The 21344-nt window shown below is 36.2% G+C and overlaps 1 protein-coding gene across 1 annotated transcript in view; it reads left to right on the forward strand.

Moving 5' to 3' along the window:
* The first annotated feature begins 1275 nt into the window (after nucleotides 1-1275).
* LOC128645893 (E3 ubiquitin-protein ligase RNF12-A) overlaps nucleotides 1276-21344 on the forward strand; it is a 135876-nt gene continuing 115807 nt past the window's right edge. The window contains exon 1 of the mRNA XM_053699206.1: nucleotides 1276-1403. The gene's annotated coding sequence lies outside the window, so the exon portion shown is untranslated. The remainder of the gene's footprint in view (nucleotides 1404-21344) is intronic.

A 21344-nucleotide genomic window follows, 5' to 3' on the forward strand; every position in this document is an offset into this window, starting at 1 on the left:
ATGTAAAGGGCCTTCTAGGCCTTTACGCATTAGAAATATGGCTCAAAAAAAGTTACACTGTGCATGTTCTATTATATGTGTTAAAGGCAACCATGGGGGTATTCAATCATTGCTTGGTATTTACTTCTGGCAGCCAAGGGGGTCAACTCACATCGCTACTACATGCATGTACTACTGGCAACCAAGGGGGTGAAAAATATATGTGGTAGGATCAAGAGTGGGGCCTAAGGTTGAGCTTGTGTGGAGACTTTGGGGTATATTTATCATGCAGCGTATTCTGCTGATTTTGTGTGAGGCTTCAGTTTAGAAGCAGCGGACTGCTGCTCCTTAAAGGGATACTAAACCCAATTTTTTTTTCTTTCATGGTTCGGATAGAGCATGCAATTTTAAGCAGCTTTCTAATTTACTTCTATTATCAAATTGTCTTTGTTCTCTTGCTATCTTTATTTGAAAGAGCAGGAATAAAAGCTTTGGAGCCGGCCCATTTTAGGTTGAGAACCTGGGTTGCGCTTGCTGATTGGATGGCTAAATGCAGGCACCAATCAGCAAGCCCTCTCCAGGGTACTGAACAAAAAATAGGCCGGCTCCAAAGCTTTAATTCTTGCCTTTTTAAATAAAGATAGCAAGAGAATGAAGAAAAATTGATAATAGGAATATATTAGAAAGTTGCTTAAAATTGAAAGAAAAAAATTGGGTTCAGTATCCCTTTAACTTACCCGCCACCTCTGAGGTGGCGAACAGCAATCATCCCGATCAGATACGATCAGGATGATTGACACTCACTGCTAGCGGCCTATTGGCCGCAAATGTGCAGGGGGCAGCATTGCACAAGCATTTAACCAGAAATGCTTGTGCAATGATAAATGCTTAAAGCGTATGACATGATCTATAAATCTACCCCATTGTGTGAACCCATCTATGTCCTGTCACCTTTAAGTTGACTGTATTTTTATAGAGCACAGCTGGCAACCCTATATATGGAAGTGGGTCTAATCATGTGAGGCGGACACTATAAGGGTCCCTCCTGCTTCTAACATGGTCACCCATTATATTTATTGAGAGCAGCTTGGCAACCCTAGTTCTCCAGTAGCTTTCTAGTTTCTCCTCACACATATACTGTGTGAATAGCTGAGTCAACCAGTGTATAGTACAAAATATAACACTAGATGGAGCGATTTCGTAGTAAAGTATTGCCACAACTAATATGGCGTTACTTGGAGGATGACGTTTCCCTGTTAGTAACCTCACCTCGTACCTTACGTTAGTCCCGTGATAGTAACCCCGCCCTTACCCCTCACTTCCTGGCTGCCGTCGTAACAATGGAGAATATGGCGGATTGAGGGGACTTCTGGGTGGAGAAGCCGGAATTTAACGGACACCCGAGGGCACAACTTCTCCTTAAGGTGCGTAGTAGCAGGACAGGGTGGTGGAAAGTGTCAGAATGCAGGTTGGGTTTGTCATTGCCATGGAGAATCAAAAGCGAGCAAAGGCAGAGGGGAAGCTACTCCTCGGTTTGAAGGCGTACTAGAGGCCGAGGCTAACTGCTCAGGCTAGGCCGTGAGAGGCTTCTGTGTATTCGGGACATCAGAGCATGGCGGGCTTCGACCCGGGGTTGTTTTCATTTAGCCCGGCCCAATAACACTGCACTAGATATCAGTTATACGCGCCAATTATATGTAATAGTTTGTATATTTCCTTAGATAACGCTTTTATTAAATGGTGATATAATGGTTTATTTGAGTGGTACATAAATACGCACAGAAAGGGGTCTTTACATAGTCATTTATAGTCATGGTTTACATAATTGCATACTCGGTTATGTAATTGTTTGTACGGTCCCCATGGTTCGATTAGTTTTCCTGGTTTATTGGCGTATACCCGGTTGCTAGGGCTGGCAAAAGGCAGGTACATCTTGCTCATCTATACGTATTACAGTGACTTTGCAGTTGTCTTTATGTGCAGCCAGCCTCTATAAGACACAATTCGTTATATGCTTAGGTAGGAGTGTGTTTAGAATGGAATGTGTGAAGAGTGGCGAGTGTATTTTAGTGCAGCGTTGCCACTATAAGTGCAGATAAATTGTGACTGCCTTTATCTTTTTGTTGTGTTTCTTGTTTTTGCTTTTTTTTCCAGACTGGAGCAAATGCCTCTGAGAAAGTGGAAGCGGAATGAACTGTCTGTGATTTTATATTGTGAGCTCTACAGGATATGAGAATAGGCTTTCATTTTTAAAGGGTGGTATTTGCCCAGAAGCTTAGAAAGCATGTATGAATGACTTCATGCTTTAAATATTATTGTAGGTGCAAAGTATGTTGACATATCAGGAAGTTGGATGGCAACATTTTCAGTTTGTATAATCCGATCTGGAATGGAAAGAATATTTACGATAGACTTTAATTCATCCATTATAATAGGTGTTCTGCACTGAAATAGTTGCCAACTTTTTAACCATTTGAGTGTTAAGCACTTTCCCACCTGGGTGCTAAGCTTTTTTGATGTGTTTTTTTTATTTTTTTTAACTTTTTATTTTTTTGAGACCCCCAAGACTTACACTGTTGGAAAGGCTAGACGATTACCTTTCCAATGGTGGGTATTGGGGGTCTGTAGCTGCTTAGATGCCTGAGATACAGGCCTCTAGGCAGCATGCCCCCTGCTCCTATACTTAACATTAAGTATAAATAAAGTTGTGCGGTGACGTCATCACGCAAAACCGGAAGTCCCGGCGATGCCTGTCACTCTACAGGCACGTTTGACGGGGTGGGAGCCCCCAGATATCCCTCAAGGTGGGAGAGTGCTAGTGACAGCTCTTAGCCGTCATTAGCACCAGAGTGGGAAACTCTGTGACGGCTCAGAGCTGTCATTAGTACTCAAAGGGTTAATATAGCAATGAAATTCTAATACCCCTAGCTCCGGCCGCCCACTTCAAAAGTCCTTTTTTTTTTTACATTTTTTTTATTTTGTGAGCTAATGGTTAGAACTGTTTTCCAATTAGCGCTCTAATAATAAATAATTTTGTGGCTAGAATGCTGATTGGAGAACAGTTGAAACTGTTCTCACAAAAAATACTTTTGAAGTGGGGAGCCGGAGCGCAGGGTATTAGAATTTCATTGCTATATTACAAGTAAGTTCTAGTGTATCTTCATTTAATGGTTTAAAGCCTATATAAAATGTGTTCTGTAGAGCTGCAACAACTAATCGTCATAATCGATAATAATCGATTATGAAAATAGTTGTCAACGAATCTCATAATCGATTAATCGATTAGTTGGTTTGCAATTAGTTGGTCTGTGCACAACACCAGCTGCTTCACTCCAATGAACTCCTGCATATGGTATTGTATTTTATGGTTATGTCCTTAGCCTAAAGGACGTCTACAGATATCTATTTTTCACTTTTTCAGGACAGTATACGTTTACAACTACCCCTGGCTTATGTGCAACTCAGATATAATAGGAGTCATTTGGATTGTTTATATTAAATCAGGTGATTTGGAACTATGCTTTGCATGATATAGTGCTCAGCTTGTTATTTACACCTTGCCCCTATATTGATGGGAGTTATTTAAATTGATGTGCACTATTATCTGTTTGCACAATTATTAGCGTATTGCTTGCTATTGCTGATTATATGTACTGTATAAATAAATGTTTAAGGCTTTGTCCTGTTATTGATATACAGTCCTTAGTGCTTTTGATTTTTATTGTTTTTTTTATATTTTTAATAAATTGTGATATGTACCAGATTCAACCTTTATAAGTATATATTCGTTATTTTTAGAGCGGACTAGATATTTCCCCTAACCTTATAGCTGGTTATTTACCATTGCATATAGATATTCAAGATATTTTTATGTTAGAATGAAGTCAAGGGTTACTTTATTGAGAGGTCCCTTGCCAAGGTGGAAAACACTTTGCATTGGTGAAGAGCTAACAAAGATAAATATCCCACTTTGGTGAAATTTGCAAAACCCTACTTATGCACCTCAACAGCATTTTCTCTGCTGCAGGAAATATAGCTGCAAACAGAGAACCAGCTTTAGCCAGAAGCATGTGGACATGTTGAGATGTTTGCATTTCAATGCAAAGTTTCTGAAATAGAGAATAACAGAATGTTATTAACAGTGATAGTCTAACTCTTTCTAGTTCTACCTCTTTCAAACAGTTTGTGGTTTTGTTTAATTATAAAACTTTGCTCTGCTGCTTAAAAATTGAAGAAACGGTTGTTAATGTAAAGTTTTAGTCTGAAGTTTATATTTGTAACACTCATTATGTGGATTTTATTTAAAACATAGAAAACTATTATTGATTCTTTTTATCCGATTAGTCGATTAATCGAAAAAATAATCGGCCGATTAATAGATTATGAAACTAATCCTTAGTTGCAGCCCTAGTGTTCTGTATCTGATTATGCAAATTTAAAACTTTACCATTATTTTAAAGAAATTGGCTAGTCAAAATTAAACTTTCATTAAACAGATAGGACATGCAATTTTAAACCAACTTTCTAATTTACTCCTATTCAATGTTTTTTTTGGTATCTTTATTTAAAAAAGCAAGAACGTAAGCTTAGGAGCAAAATAGAAAAAGAAAGAAAAGGCAGCACTCTAGTGGGAATGAAAAAATAAAATCCAAAACTTTAATGCACGATCAGTTAAAAATACATACCAACACTGGAGGACAAAAAAAATCCTTCAATTTTAAACAACATTCCAATTTACTTCTATTATCAAATTTACTTATTTCTTAAGATACCCTTTGTTGAAGAAAAAGCAATGCACATGGGTGAGCCAATCAACCAATAAAAATTACCTTTCGGTTCCCTCAAAATACTGCAAAATAGAAATTACTGCATAGTAAATTAATCAATTAGCATTATTTGTAGCAAGTGTGCAGTACGTTTAAGCTGCTCATTAAAACAGCTTAATATTTACAGTATTTAACACATTACATTCTGCAATTAAATCAAGGTGTTAAGATCAAGTGCTCTTTATCTCAGGTGTCTCTTATGATACATTACTATACATTGTGTTAGTGTTCAATCCCATATTAGTTAAAACAACACAATTATTTAACCATGAATGCTAGAAAGAGTTAAAATTGCCCTCTCTGGCAGAAACTGGTTAATTACTATTTGCAGCAGAAAATACCTACATACATGGCTGGCTACCAAATACAATGCCGATGTCCTCCCCAGGACTCTTGATTTCTTCTATGGGTATGTCAGAGGCATGTTTTTGCAGCTCAGTGTATCTGATCTGATTGTAACCCGTGCTTCGGCATACTGAACTGGCACGGACCCTTCGATCCCCACACTAGACAAGGAAACCTGCTCCAGATACATCTTTTGGTGCTTCATCCTGGCACGCTGCTCAGGTGGAAATGGCTGGGGGGCGTTCCCAGTGCAGTTCCTCCATAGTCAGAATGAAGTTTGGCCATCACTGACTGAGTGCTATGAGATAGCTGTAGCGGTAACTTGTCCCCATATAAATTGCAGCACAGGCTTTGCGAATGTCCCCACATATCTCCAGGAAACTGGGAAAACTCTTTAAAGCTTTCAGCAAAGCAGCCATAAAGCGCAGCACAGGCTTTCGACAGGAAGCTGCACAGCCTCGCACGTACACTTTTTCTAGCACTAAAAAACAATGCCTGAGTCAACCGTTAACAAACAACTCCACGACCAGCAACTAATCAATAATGAGAATCGTTGACAATGATTTTCATTATCGATTAGTTGTTTCAGCCCTAATTTTGACTAAACTATCCCTTTTTAAGTTCAGTCTTTAGTTGAATTATATATGCATATTTGAAGAGGTCAGTAAAATGTGTGTGAAAGAATAGGTCTAGTTTGACATATTTTGTATGCCTATCAACAACCATTGTGCTTCTGATTAAAGGAATAGGAAAGTCAAAATTAAACTTGTCTTATTCATATACAACATGGCATTTTAAGACACTTTTTAAAATTTGCTTCTATTTTCAAATTTGCTTTGTTCCTTTGGTATCCTTTACAGGAAAATATGTACATATCCTACACCAGGGCTCGACAAACACAGGAGCCTGGGAGCCACTGGCTCCTAACTTTTTGGGTTATTATCCATATATCTATATATAAATTCAACTGTCTGGCTCCTAAAAATATGCCTGGCTCCTAATTTTTGAACATATTCGTCAACTACTCTACACTACTGAGAGCTAGCTGGTGATTGGTGACTAGATATTGTAAAGGGATAGTAAACCCCAAATGTTATCTTATGATTCAGAGCATACAATTTTTTAAACAACTTTCCAATTTAGTTCTATTACATTTTCTTCATTCTCTTGTTATCCATTGCTGAAGGGAAAGATAGCTTTGCACTACTGACAGGAAGCTTAAAATATCTATTTAGCCAATCACAAGAGACAAATGTGTGCAGGCACCAATTAGCAGCAGCTCCCACTAGTGTATGATATGTGCGTATTCATTTTTTAACAAGGGATACTAAGAGAACAATGCACATTTGAAAATAGACGTGAATTTAAAAGTGTCTTAAAATGACATGCTCTATCTGAATCATGCAAGTTTAATTTGGACTTTCCTATCCTTTTAAGCTTGTTCACACTAGTGCATTGCTGCTTCAGCAAAGGACACAACGAGAATAAAGCAAATTTGATGATGGAAGTAAATTAATAAGGCGCTTAAAATTGTTAGCTGTATCTGATTTATGAAAGGAAAAAATATGGTGTTCATGTATATAGTTAGGCTATGACATGATGTTGTGAGTTATATTTGCTGTACTACTTTATGAAGCAACAGGAAACATAGCACACATTTTGTGAAAACAAAGTATACAATAATCAGGAACCCCAAGGCAGAACATACAGTGATGTGAGATGTCATCGCAGAAAATGCAGCATGTCTGCAGAAAGAACAGGACACATGCAGGAACTGTTAGTGCTTAAACTTTGTAGTACTTCTCCAAAGACTATTCTCTTCAAACAGCTGCACTGTGTAAATTTTCCTTAACACAGTGCATCCAGGGCAAACTGCTGTTTGAAGTGAGCAGTCAAATATGCAGTAGCACATTGCTTGTTGACTGGCTCTGAGATTTTTTCAAACCCGCCCCTTAGCCTTTCCCCAGTCTGCAAAGCTGTTTATTCTTAATGTAAGAGCACTGCATATTTTTATTACTACATTTCTATGTTAGATCAAGAGAAAAGGAAACAGATTTATTAAAGACATTTTAAAATTTCTTTTTTTTGTATGCAGCTAATTTGCAATGCAATTTTCAACTACTGCACTATATTATAAAACATTAAAAAAAAAAAATTCTTCAGTTAACCAACACATTGCAATTAAATTGGTGCGTTAGTGTAACTGTCAATTTAAAATTGAATTTTATTTAAAAATGACCTGCAGAAATTTTTTCACTAAAAAAATCTCATCGCAGAAAGTAAAGAAAAGTTCTGCCTCTGGGATCAGGAAAAGTAAGCATTCTGATTGACTTGATGGAACTTCAAAGTTTTTTTTTTTTAAATCAGTTATGGTTCAGAAAAGAGAAATTAGATTTAAAAACAAGCATGCAGGTGTGTGAAACAATGTTTTATATGAAAATGCATAATCTCTCTTTTTTAACACCTTGACTCAATGTTTTTATTTATATATATATATATATATATATATATATATATATATATATATATATATATATATATATATATATATATATATATATATATATACATACACACACACACACACACACGTCTTCTTGAGCTGCCGGCATCTGTCTGCATATGGAACCAGAGCACGATTGGTGCTCCAGTTCCATATGAAGGCAGATGCCATATCATTACAGACGGTGACACTGTGTGTGTCACTGTCTGTAACGATCATCTGCTGGTGCCCGCAGGAGGTCTGGGAGGGGAGGCGGTTAGTTGGCCCAGTGGGTGGGAGTGGGATGGGCCATACACCGCAGCAAAAAAAATTGAGGGAGGGATGGGGTGCTATACTACAAAATATAGGTGGAATGGGAGGCCCTAACAATTCCTGGAGGGGGCGGTGTAGAGACCACTACAGTACAGAAAAATAAAAAAATTAAATAGATTAAAAAATATATGTATGCATTAGGTACGTTAACAACAAACACTTCTCCTTAAAACACCATAGCACCGATTAATAATATTATATCAGTTACCTCAGTAACTCAGTAAAAGGCTGCCCCAATAGGAAGAAACTGTCAGTAATTGATACCACCACAGTGCAATACAATACTTGATTGTGTAGGTTAAACTGCTGAATGGAAATAAAATCAATCCAATCTTTCAACTGGCAATCTTAGCTTACCCCGCTGTGTGATCCATCCAGTCTTTGGGAGTGGGAACAGATTACGCTGCTGATCCGTGTCGCTCCGGTTATCGCCAGGCTCCTCCAAAGAATTGAGCGTGTTCCTCAGGAACTCCCTCTTCAGACGTCACTGGGGGTGTGTGTAGCTCCGTGGTGTCCTAATCGGTAGCAGTACTTCGTGTTTGGATGTTTCCTTGTATCCTTATTGGGCAGCCTTACTGCAGCTAATAGCCAGCTCAGAGAACGAGTGTAGAAGGGATTTACGCTGTAGGTCGTTCACACTCATTGTTGGTCAGATGGTAATCCAAGAAGAAAAAGATTAAAACGGAGCACCGGTATCCATAAAAATAGTTAAAACTTTATTTCAACATCAGTAAAAGTCCTTATTCACATAGGATGCATGATACAAAGGGAGTCGGCACACAACTGACACATTTCAGCTTGCTTCCATTGTCAAAGCTGATTAAATTTGAGGAATAAATCCCAACATCTTATAGAAATTACCTGACTCCTATTGGTTAATATTACTTGCCACATTTAACCTCTTCAGTTCATTTACATATGGTAGGTAAAAGGGCTAATGCAAACAATAGCTAGCTATTAAAGTTGATCAACGCAGAGGTTGAAAGGAAAAGAATGCATTTATATAGCACTTAACTCTCCATGTGTATAGATTAAAGTGACATCAAAATCTAGAGGTGTACTAGAGGTGATATGTTTAAAATATAACCTTTATTGGTTCGATTAAAATTGTAGAACACACATAAAAACCACACACAATTAAAATTACAAAAGAGTTTCGAACCTATAGAACAATATATAGGGTAATATCCACAATGGGTTAAGGAAAATTGTGGAGAAGAGTTGCTAACTCTGAAGTTAGGCAAACATCTAGATATGTACAGATTATAGTAGTGTACTTGAGTAATAATAAATTATATAGATGCTTGTAAGGTATTACAATTTGGACCTAGTAGGGTTAATATATTAAATGTATGCGATGCTCCGTATAATAAGTATATAACAATACTCAAACGGTAGGTATGTTACAAATGGTGAAACAATCACTAAATCACAAGGTATATAAGTGATTATATATGAATAGAATAGTTCATGTATCAAGAAATTATGTGATCCTCAAATGTTGTTGATTTGTAAACAATAAACATGAAACACTCTTGTGTCTTTTTTGTCTGAAATATTAAAGTGGTCACTAGTCAGTGGCTCATAGGCATATCTAAAGTTTAAGTTTGAAAATTCGCAAATCTTCAATATCCTGGGATTGAGTAGAAATCACCTATCTATGGTTCTTTATTAAATAAATAAATATCTTATTTAATGAAGAACCATAGATAGGTGATCTCTACTCAATCCCAGGATATTGAAGATTTGCAAATTTTCAAACTTAAACTTTAGATATGCCTATGAGCCACTGACTAGTGACCACTTTAATATTTTCAGACAAAAAAGACACAAGTGTGTTTCATGTTTATTGTTTACAAATCAACGACATTTGAGGATCACATAATTTCTTTGATACATGAACTATTCTATTCATATATAATCACTTATATACCTTGTGATTGTTTCACAATTTGTAACATACCTACCGTTTGAGTATTGTTATATACTTATTATACGGAGCATTGTATACTTTTAATATATTAACCCTACGAGGTCCAAATTGTAATACCTTACAAGCATCTATATAATTTAATATTACTCAAGTACACTACTATAATCTGTACATATCCAGATGTTTGCCTAACTTCAGAGTTAGCAACTCTTCTCCACAATTTTCCTTAACCCATTGTGGATATTACCCTATATATTGTTCTATAGGTTCGAAACTCTTTTGTAATTTTAACTGTGTGTGGTTTTTGTGTGTTCTACAATTTTAATCGAACCAATAAAGGTTATATTTTAAACATATCACCTCTAGTACACCTCTAGATTTTGATGTCACATTAATCTATACACATGGAGAGTTAAGTGCTATATAAATGCATTCTTTTCCTTTCAACCTCTGCGTTGATCAACTTTTGTAGCCCAATCCATGCATAAGCACTCCAGCTTCTTGAAATATAAATAATTACTTTTTTCAAGTACATAAGCACTCTCCTAATCATAGTGTAGTGCTGTTGCCATTTTTGTCTACTTCAATAGCTAGCTATGCTAGTTGGTAAGTTTTTTTTTTTTTTTTTTTTTTTTTAAATATTTATTTAATTCACACCAAATAATACAATACATCATAGTCATAGAACATCCAGAAGACACAAAGCAAATCTTTTTAACAGAAAGAAAAAGAATTCTCTCTTATTGACATAAGACTATTGCTTACACATAAGCTAGCTTCATTTCCATGGTGCAATTTCTTTAGGCATATTCTACCTTTCACTTAACACTAAGTAATACCAATAAAAAAAAGAAAAACAATACCTTAAAAAAAAAAAAGAAAAAAGGAAAAAAAAGAAAAAAACAAAAAAAACATATAACAATGCCTAGTTAATACTATCTTAACCTATCTAGTTTCGATCCATGAAGAAGGAAATGTACCTAGTAATACTAATTCTATAAAGCTCACGGATGAAAGGAACGGGTAACAAATCTGTTTCTGTATAGGGAGGGGGTAGGACTTTATGAATGGGCACCAGGATACCAAAAAACGCTTAACTCTCCTATCTGTAGCTTCTTGCAAATGATAAGCTTAAAAAATTATCTGTTCTTGGATAACTTTCATAGCCTCATTAAACCCTGGAGCTCTATTTGATATCCAATATTTTAATATAAGATACCTAACTGCCAAAATAATAGTATTAATGGTACTCCCCCAATAATTCTCACTCATTTCGTATAGGGATTAGAAACACAATATCTTGAGGTCTCAATCTAACCGAGATCTCAAGACGTGTATTAAACCAATAGGCAATCTTCAGCCACAATTGATTAATTTTGGGACAAAACCAAAACATATGCAATAAGTCTGCACCCATCTGAGAACATTTAGAGCATCTGCTTGACCTGGATGGATAAAATTTAGCTATCTTCAATGGATAAAAATAAAAATTATTAATTAGCTTCATGTGCGATTCTTTCCAGCTAACAGGAACTTTACATTTCTTCAACCTGAAAAAACTCTGTTCTATGGTCTCATTGTCTATATCAGAAAACAAAGTAAGCCAGAAACTACACATCTTATCTACATATACTTGACTTTGTTTAGATAACATAATGTCATAAATCAATGAAACCGATGTGTCCCGCCTCGATAACTTCTGAATGATGACTCTAACTTCTGACCATACAGCTGACAAAGGAAATACCCACTCCTGAGCAGATATAAAATGCCGAATCTGAAGGAATGCACACAGGTTAGCCCTTGGCAACTCAAACAGATTAAAGAAGGATTCCACATCTAACACATGATAATTACTATCAAATAATTGTTTAACCAATTTTAACCCTTTTTCAGCCCAAAGGTCAAATGCTCTCTGAGAAATACCTGGAATAAATTGGGGATTACCCTTAATAGGTAAAAAATCTGAATATGATGGATCTATACCCAACAAGATGCAGAACTTATGCCAAGCTATTATTATATTCTTAAATGAAATAAGTGAAGACACATTAAATGGTAATTGCCTCGGCTTACAATGAAGGATTGCCTTTAAAGCAAAGGGGTATATTATTGCCGACTCCTCAGGAAGCGCAGCAACCGTATTAGCTTCCGAAATCAAATCAAAGGCAAATTTTGTCAAAGTAACTATATTATATATTTTAATATCCGGTAATGCCATACCACCTGAGGAAGTCTTCTGCATTAACTTCTTGAGAGCTATTCGGGTTTTTTTAGGTAAGTTCTTATTCACATGGTTATGAACAATGTATATTCCAAATAACAAACATCCATTTTATATGCCTCATATAGAAAAACCTGCTGTGTATAAAACCTACTTATGGAAGATTATTTTTGGTATTGACCCAGTGTTGAAATCACATTTAGTAGGTACATACTCGGATAGCTGCCAGTACCAAAGATGGCCACCATAAGTGGGAGGGTTAGCTATTTGGGGGGTCAGGGAGGTAGGAGGGTTAAGGAGGATCACTGCAAAAAAAAAGTATACCCCCCCCATCAGTCTGCCAGTACCTAAGATAGTGGGGATGAATGTGTGTGGGGAGAGCTGTTTGGGAGGGATCTGGGGGTGGGATGGTAATCTATGCTACAGCTAAAATTAATCTTACAAGCTACCTGATTAACTCCTACACTGCCGGGAATAGAATTGTTGTGCACAGTTGCGATATGCGGCATTCTAATTACCAAAAATCAATGTCAAAGCCATATATGTCTATTTCTGAACGAATCGGATACCAGAGAAGCTTTTACAACCATTTGTGTCATGATTGCACAAACGGTATGTGAATAATTTCAGTGAGAGAGTTAACTTTTTTTTTTTAATTTCATTTGGGGGTTAAATGGGGGCATGAAATATACCAAAATGGGCCTAGATCAATACCTTGGGTTATCTACTTAAAATAGATATATAAAATAAAGATATATATATATATGGAACAAACATGGTTTAGTTCTTCAGCTCCTCTCGTGATAATAATCTAGAACACAATAACACAAAAGTATCAAATGACCTAGCACAGCTATGTTGATTGTATAAAAGATATAAGAATAAAGCAACTCACAATGGAAGCGCACCTCTCAGGTGCTGGTGGCGCATGCTGGAACTTCTCAGTAGTCCAGCAAATTGACAGTGGCAGATCTGGTTTTTGCTTGTAGTGCACTCTCTAATTCTATATAGGTAAGACACAAATGAAAATTGCCCAGCAACGAACCAGTGACGGTCTGGTAGTAAAACAGAATACTTACAAACTAAATGCACCTATAAGGGTGCTAATCACAGCAGGCCGGAACTTTGTAGCCGTCTGGCATACTGTCTCTTGGGCACAAACTTGAACTTGTCCCAAGGGAAAAAGGTAATCCAAAAAATAGAAAGGTGATCTTATTTTTTTGGGACTACATCTCCCATTGTGCTCAACTAGAATGCAGAGTGCCAAAGCACTATGGGAAATTTAGTTGCAAAACATCTGGAGTAGCTAGGTTAGCCATCACTGCCCTATACTATAAATACCATTGTTTTGTGTGCAGAATGACAAACCAGACCTCGGAACAGTCTGTGTTGGGAATGTATGGATGGATGCAGACCTTGATAAAATGTGGAAATGAAGGGTGGAAGCTAATGGAAGCTTTTTGGATTTCATTAGTGATCAAGGGACCTTTGTTCATTTGGCCATCTTGGGGCTTTCCAACTGGGAATTGGACAGCTTCAAGGTAAGAAGCAGGCCTGTTGACAGTTTACCTATATACAAAAAATAAAAAGAATTAAACATTTGGAGTCATGGTGTTAAGAATAAAATAGATAGCAGATCCTGTCCTGCTCATGCCCATAATTTAGTTAAATTACCCTCAAATTCTCAACTATCTGAGAGTTGTGAGGTAAGTGGTTTGTAATAAAGATAAATTACCTTTTAGTCATACAAAAATCTAAACAATAAAATCATGAGCAACCACATCCATTATTGGGGTGTCATGCAACAGTTCTTTGCAACAAGCTACTCTTAAGCATTTGTTTGTATTCAATCAGTACAAAATCGCACTGCAGCAAAGTGTATCTTATGAACAAATTCAGAGTAAATTCCGTGTGTTTGTGCCGAGCTATATATTATTGTGGTCCTCCCCGAGTTTATAAATGGCAGGTCAATTTACCTTTGCTCGCTGGATCCATAACTACCACTCACCATCTCCTGTGGAGCATGTGTCCTTCCCATAGCTCCGTTCTGCACCCTGATACCCCTGTGTGATATTAACTAACCAGACCTTTTATACATGTGATATATACAGTTTCTTTTTTTTTTTCATTTTTTTTTTTTTTTTTAATATGCATAATCTGCTTCAGTTTATTTTCAGAGTTGCCTTACCGGATCGCAGGCAGCACACTCACACAGACTGACATCAGTAGGTTTGTCCTTAATACTACGCTCTTTTCACCTCGTCTTCCAATCGGCTAAGAGGCTTCATCAGGTGCAGTGTGTAGGACTAAAGGCAGCTGGCTGCATAAAATTCGGATTATCCTAAATTATGAAGGTATAATCCTATAAACTGACCAATACACCCACCGGAAAATTAATAAAAGAATGTTTAGCAGAAATAGCTGATCTAGAGACATTGATAGTTCTGTAAGCTAATCCTGAATAAAAAAGAGATGTAAGGAAATTAATGTTATATCAACTGAAAGGGGATCCAAGTTTCTTTCCATGCACCAGCTAGACCAGGGGTCAGCAACCTTCGGCTCCCAGATGTTTTGTAACTACATTTCCCATGATGCTCAGCCTAAAGAGTGTCTCAGCATCGTGGGAAATGTAGTTCCAAAACATCTGGGAGCCGAAGGTTGCTGACCCCTGAGCTAGACCATCTGGTCCATGCGGAAAAATAGCATTTTTTGGTCCCAGGTGCCAATGAATCTTGAAGGAGTTCCTTATCTTGTTGTGATAAACCTTGGAGAGATGAGGATTGACCGAAATTGACCATGCTATGAGACGAAGAGATCCTTGGAGGATAAGATCGTGAGGATGACCTTCTGGATCTGACAAGAGTAGGGGAAAAACAGGAAGAACAGGATGGTTGACAGACAATTCTAGAAGAGATGGGTACCAGGGTTGAGATGGCCAAAGGGGAGTGATTAGGAGAATTGAAAGGAGATCCCGACAGACTACCGATATAGTTCTCTGAATCATCGAAAATGGGGGAAACGCATAAGCTGTCTGAAGAGGCCAGGGGTGGAGAAATGCATCGATCGCCAAAGCATCTGGACGCCAACTGAAATATGGGCGAATCTGAAAATTCAGTCTCGAAGCGAACAGGTCCATCGAAATGGGACCTCTGAGAGATTGAAGCGAATGAAAAACTTGATGAAGTTTCCAGTCGCTGGAATCTGTCAGATATCGAGAACCCCAATCCGCTGCGACATTGGATAGACCTGAAATATATATGCTGCCTTGACAGAAATATTTCTGTCCAAGCAAAGATGAATGAATTCTTTCGTAATAATCGATAAATCTCTCTATTTTGTACCACCGAGACGATTCAAATAGCGAACTGCAGAAATATTGTCCATTCTGAGTAAAATGGACACGGGTAAAAAATCTTTGACAAAACTTTTGACTGCAAAAGAGCCTGCCAAAAGTTCTAAGCAGTTGAAATGAAAACGTTTTTCTTCTGAAGACCATTTTCCTCCTGTGATTGAAGGACCACAACGAGCTCACCAGCCCGAACGACTGGCATTGGATTCTATGATTAGATCCGGAGTTTTCCCAAAAATGGCTCTCCCGTTCCAAGCTTCTATATGGGAGAGCCACCATGAAAGTTCCTCTTTGGCTTCTGAAGAAAGAGGAATTAAATGGGAATATGACAGACCTTTCTAAAGATGAAAAATTTTTAGGCGTTGAAGTTCCCTGTAATGAAGAGGAGCAGGGAAAATAGCCTGAATAGAGGATTAGAGTAACCCAACTATTCTGGCTATAGTCCTGATGGGAACTAAAGATAAAGAAAGAGTTTTTGAAATCTTTCTTGATATTCACAATTTTCTCTCTGGGAAGGCTGAGTGTAGACTTCAATGTATCTATTTGGAAACCTAAAAAGGTCAGATTTGGTTGGTGAAAGAGCAGACTTCTCTTTGTTGACTAAGAAACCTAAATTTTCCAGAATATAAATAGTAAGATGGAGTTGTGAATTCAAAATGACCGAATTTTGATTCATAATCAAAATATCGTCTAAATAGATGAGACGAACGCCTCTAAGACGAAGCCACGTAATTATAGGTTTCATTAGTTTGGTGAAAATCCAAGGAGCTGAAGATAAGCCGAAAGGCATGCAGGTGAAACTCCAAAACTTTCCTTCCCAAATAAAAGTGAGAAATTTCCTGTGATCTTGAGCTACCGGAACAGTGAGATAAGCATCTGTCAGGATCTAATCTGACTAGGAAATCGTTGTCTAGAAGACAATCTCTGAGAAGATGAATACCTTCCATTTTGAAATGTTGATAGACTACCAAGGCATTTAGAGATCTTAAATTTATAACTGGGCTAAATTGACCATTTTTGTTTTTTACGAGAAAAAGATTGCTGAGAAAACAATTTTGAAGATCTGAAGCTGGTTCTATTGCTTGCTTTGCTAAAAGGTTTGAAATTTCGTTTTGAACTAAAATTCTGTCATTTTATTGGAAGGGGAAGTGAATTTTGAACTGGAGGAGAAATAAAATCTATAAAAAGACCTGAAACAGTGTGAAGAACCCATTGATCTGTGGTGATCAGGTTCCAATTGTGTGTGAAAAGAGATAATCTGCCTCCTACTATGTTTTGGGAAGAAATCTGAGAGGGAGGAAAAGAAAATTTTACCTTGAGGGGAGTGGGTCTTTGCCTCGAACGCTGAAGCCTTGGGTTCCAAAATCTTCCTCTGGATGGGAAGAAGCTTGAAGAGATTGGGTTTTGGTATTGTCTTTGAGATTGAAGTTGTTGGGAATATTGTGACCTATTTGGGTATGAAGCACGGCCGGGAAAGCGGCCTCTACCTTTCCCAGCCTGTTCAGAAAAACGATCCTGGTGGAAGATCTTTTTCATGGAAGTTCGCACTTTATTTAGATTGGAGAAAGTGTTTACATAACTATTTAGTTCTTTAATGAATGTGTCTCCAAATAAGACCATTTGTATCTGTATGATTTTCGTTTATTGCGAAATCACACACTCTGGGGTCATTCGTCTAAGGATATTGCGCCTGCGTTCAGTGTACATTGCAGAGTTTGCGTTTCCCAAAAAGCTGAGCATTCTCTGAAGCCATTCTCTGACAATGATCGGGTCTAACAAAGAATTGTCATACACGGCTTGTTCGGACAAATCAAAAAGTTTTGCTAAGGGGCCAATAGTGTCTTAACATTTTGTCCTGACAAATTTCCCAAGCCATATCCATCCCTTTCTTTAATTTAAAACCTGGGGACCCTATAAATTTTAAAATTTTTGGATCTACTTCAGGGGTAGAACTTGCATTGTTTGGGATTGGTCTAGGGCATTCAGCCCTCATTTTATTTCTAGAATCCCTTTTTAAGGGTTGACGAAGCTGGAAATCAATAAAATCTGCAATGTCAGATGAAGGGCACCACTCCGCAGATCTAGGGTGGTGCAAATCTGCATTAAACCTAGGATTTCCTAGGCAGTCAAAATTTTTTTTTACTTTTTTAGAATCCAGATGTTTGTATTTTTTCAGACATTTTTTTTAAATTTTTTGATCTTCGGAGAGGCCGAAGAATCTTCAGATGAAGAATGAGAAAAATAATTTTCAGACTTGGCTGAATCCAAAGAGGAATCAGAATTAAAGTCTGTATCAGAGCAAACCTCCAAATTTTCATCATTGGCCAAAGCCTCTCCTATTAGTGACCTCTTGGGAGTAGAGGAAATAGCAGGTGTTTTTCTTCCTTTCCTGCAAGGAATAGCAGAGCCAGAAACAAGCTGGCGTGATATCTTTACTAATTTCTTACTTGCTTTAATACCACTTGAAATTGGTCTTTTTCTTTTAATAGCCTTTTTTGAGGATTTGTCAATTAAAAATGTTATATTTTCCAGCATAGAGTTCATGGAATTGTCAATCATTTTTTGGACACTTTCAGAGCTAAGAGTAGGATTTAAATCTGAAGATTGAGACATATTGGAAGTAGTATAATTTTATGAAAATATTATAAAATAATATATACTATAATATTATAAAAAAAATTTGTCAAATATGTACTAAATGTTTAAATTAAATAATTAAGTAGGAATTAAATATTTATTTATATAACTTGAATTGACCCCAAAGAATATAAGGCAAATAATAAAACTATTAAATGTAATTTGTTATAAAGAACAGAAGGTGGAGACAAAGACCTAAATATTATATAATACACAGTCAGAAACCGGAACGAAATGTTGCTAACTTAATCGCAACAAAGTGTGACTGCAGCCGTCAACTTCCAGCTGATTGTGAGGTAAGGGAGGGCGGGAAAAGAGAAACTAACTATGCAGTAGAAGAGAAACACTGCGCATGCGCACTGAGGCAGACAGTCATAAAATGGACGTCTGAGAAACGCAACCAAGAAGAAACAAGTCCAGAAACAAATAGGAGGAAAAAAAAATGAAAACGACTGAAAATAAGAACCGGTTAGAGAATAAAAGGTAAACAGAAGAGGGGATAACATTTAACTCAAGGAAAATATGTATAATAAAAAAACGGGAAGTGCCAATAAAACTAAAAACTATATAAGAGAAAAAATTATGTAAACAGCAACAAATAAAATGAAATGAAAAATTGGCAAATAGAGAATAAATAAATATAACAAAATACAAGAAAATCCTTTAATAATACACAGTAATACTTATCTTTCTGAAGCAGTAAAAGAAAGAGGATGTATTACTGTGTATTGGACAGTTTATAGGATTCATTATCAACCTGATTGGCTATGTTGTTTTAGTTTAATCAGTTCTCCATTCCTATTGGTCACTGATCTGTTCTTTGTTTTACTGTCCCCTTATCAAAATTTGACAGTAATTTGTATTTATTATGTATACTTTTAAAAACTGCATTTAAGTAGTAAAGTAAAGAAAGCAAAATATGAGTCTCTGGTCTTGGAATAAAATTAAATAGTCTTTCGCATCTATTTAAAGCCAAGGCTGAAAAACACTAGATATATCTTCTAGACTTTATAAGAAAAGTTTTGTACAAACAAATATTAGATCCCCCAATGTGGTATTTACTGGGTAATCAAAGGTTTTAAGTCAATGTTAATTGCCATACATTTAGCCACCAGTAAGCAAGTGCTACCCAGGTGCTGAACCAAAAATGGGCCGACTCCTAAGCTTACATTCCTGCCTTTCAAATTAAGATACAAAGAGAACGCAGAAAAATTGATTATAGGAGTATATTAGAAAGTTGCTTAAAATTGTATGCTCTGAATCATGAAAGAAAAAAATTGGGTTTGTCCTTTTTAGCAAAATGGAAGAGGTCACAAGAACCAATGTATTGAAGGGCTTGACTTGCGAGGTGCCTGGTTTAGAGTCCACAAGACTCAACATGCAGCTATGAAATACAAATCCAACTTTTTTATTTGTGTGTGTATATAATTACACACTATTTGTGTGTGTGTGTGTGGGGGAGATTCGGTTACTCTCTTGATCTCTTTACCAGCACCCTTTTTGTTGCTATGGCATTGGTTTGTTAGAGTGCAGGTTCCACTGTTGGATATGTATGTATATAGGTGTGTGTGTATGGATATGTAGGTGTGTGTGTGTGTGTATATATATATATATATATATATATATATATATATATATATATATATATATATATATATATATATATATATATATATATATATATATATATATATATATATATATATATATATATATAATATAATCTATATATAATATAATCTATATATAATCTATATATAATATAATCTATATATAATATAATCTATATATAATATAATCTATATATAATATAATCTATATATAATATAATCTATATATAATATAATCTATATATAATATAATCTATATATAATATAATCTATATATATATATAATCTATATATAATATAATCTATATATATATATATATATATATATATATATATATATATATATATATATATATATATATATATATATAATGTATGTGTGTGTATATATATATATATATTGATATCGATCAACCCCAAAAGGAAGAGAAGACGCTTCACTCTCCGATCTTAGCAAAGTTCCTTTATTAAGTATCCAGCATCAATCAGAAAATCCCCCAAACGTTTCGATACCAGTTGGTATCTTTGTCAATGGGCAATCAAAGCATATTTATCCCAAAAGAAAGTTCCTAAAACTAACCCAAAACCACTCGCCTATAAGTACCTGTAATGCGTCTCTGTCACTTCCGGTGTGTCGGAAGCCGCCCCCACGTTTGGGGGATTTTCTGATTGATGCTGGATACTTAATAAAGGAACTTTGCTAAGACCGGAGAGGGAAGCATCTTCTCTTCCTTTTGGGGTTGATCGATATCACCATATGCTTTTTCACGCAGCACACCGGCGGATGCCTTAAGTGCACTTGTCTTGGATATATATATATATATATATATATATATATGTATATATATGTATGTGTGTGTAAAATTATATATACCAGCACCGCTAGTATAATCACACTTAAGGTCTAATACACAGAAATATAAACGTGTTCTTCATAAAGAGATACACCTGTGTAGTGCACGGTAAGGGTTAATATGTTTGGATGATTAAATAAAGAAATAGAACCCTTTTAAATCCAGCAACAGACCCTATATTTTCTATATATATAAACCACATAACCAAAGTAGTGTAAATAAAGAGACCCTAACACAGTATTATATGCCACATAATTTATATATACATTTTCCTAAACAACATAATAATATCCCCCCAAGATCAGGAATCTAATTAGTTCATGTATTAAACAACCCTGGTTGTAATGACGACTCTTTTGGATCCATTAATAACAATTCCGGTAAATTAATGTCCCATGATTATTCTGTGATACATGAATTGTGTATTTTGTAATCCAAATAGAAGGAAACGTTAATGCAAGTGTCCCACTATGCCAGTAGATCACTCGGGGAATAACCTTTGATATGTCAGTTTGTAACCAACTTGCAGGCAAATATTTGTATCACTTCAGTGTTATACATTAATGTGAATGACAGTTCGCCTTTATGTTACCTTGTTTCAGCATAACTTTAGTGCTTCGTTATTACCTTTAGCGTGAATGGCCATAGGGTGGTAATTTGTTACCTGCTCGTTGCTCCTTCACAGAATATTTGGGTTTAAGCAAACCGGACCAGATATCGAGTCACTGGATAATTCCGCTTCTCCAAACAAAGGCTCTTTAGGTGCTCAGCA

This window comes from Bombina bombina, chromosome 1 (genome assembly GCF_027579735.1).
Source record: "Bombina bombina isolate aBomBom1 chromosome 1, aBomBom1.pri, whole genome shotgun sequence".
Taxonomy (NCBI): domain Eukaryota; kingdom Metazoa; phylum Chordata; class Amphibia; order Anura; family Bombinatoridae; genus Bombina; species Bombina bombina.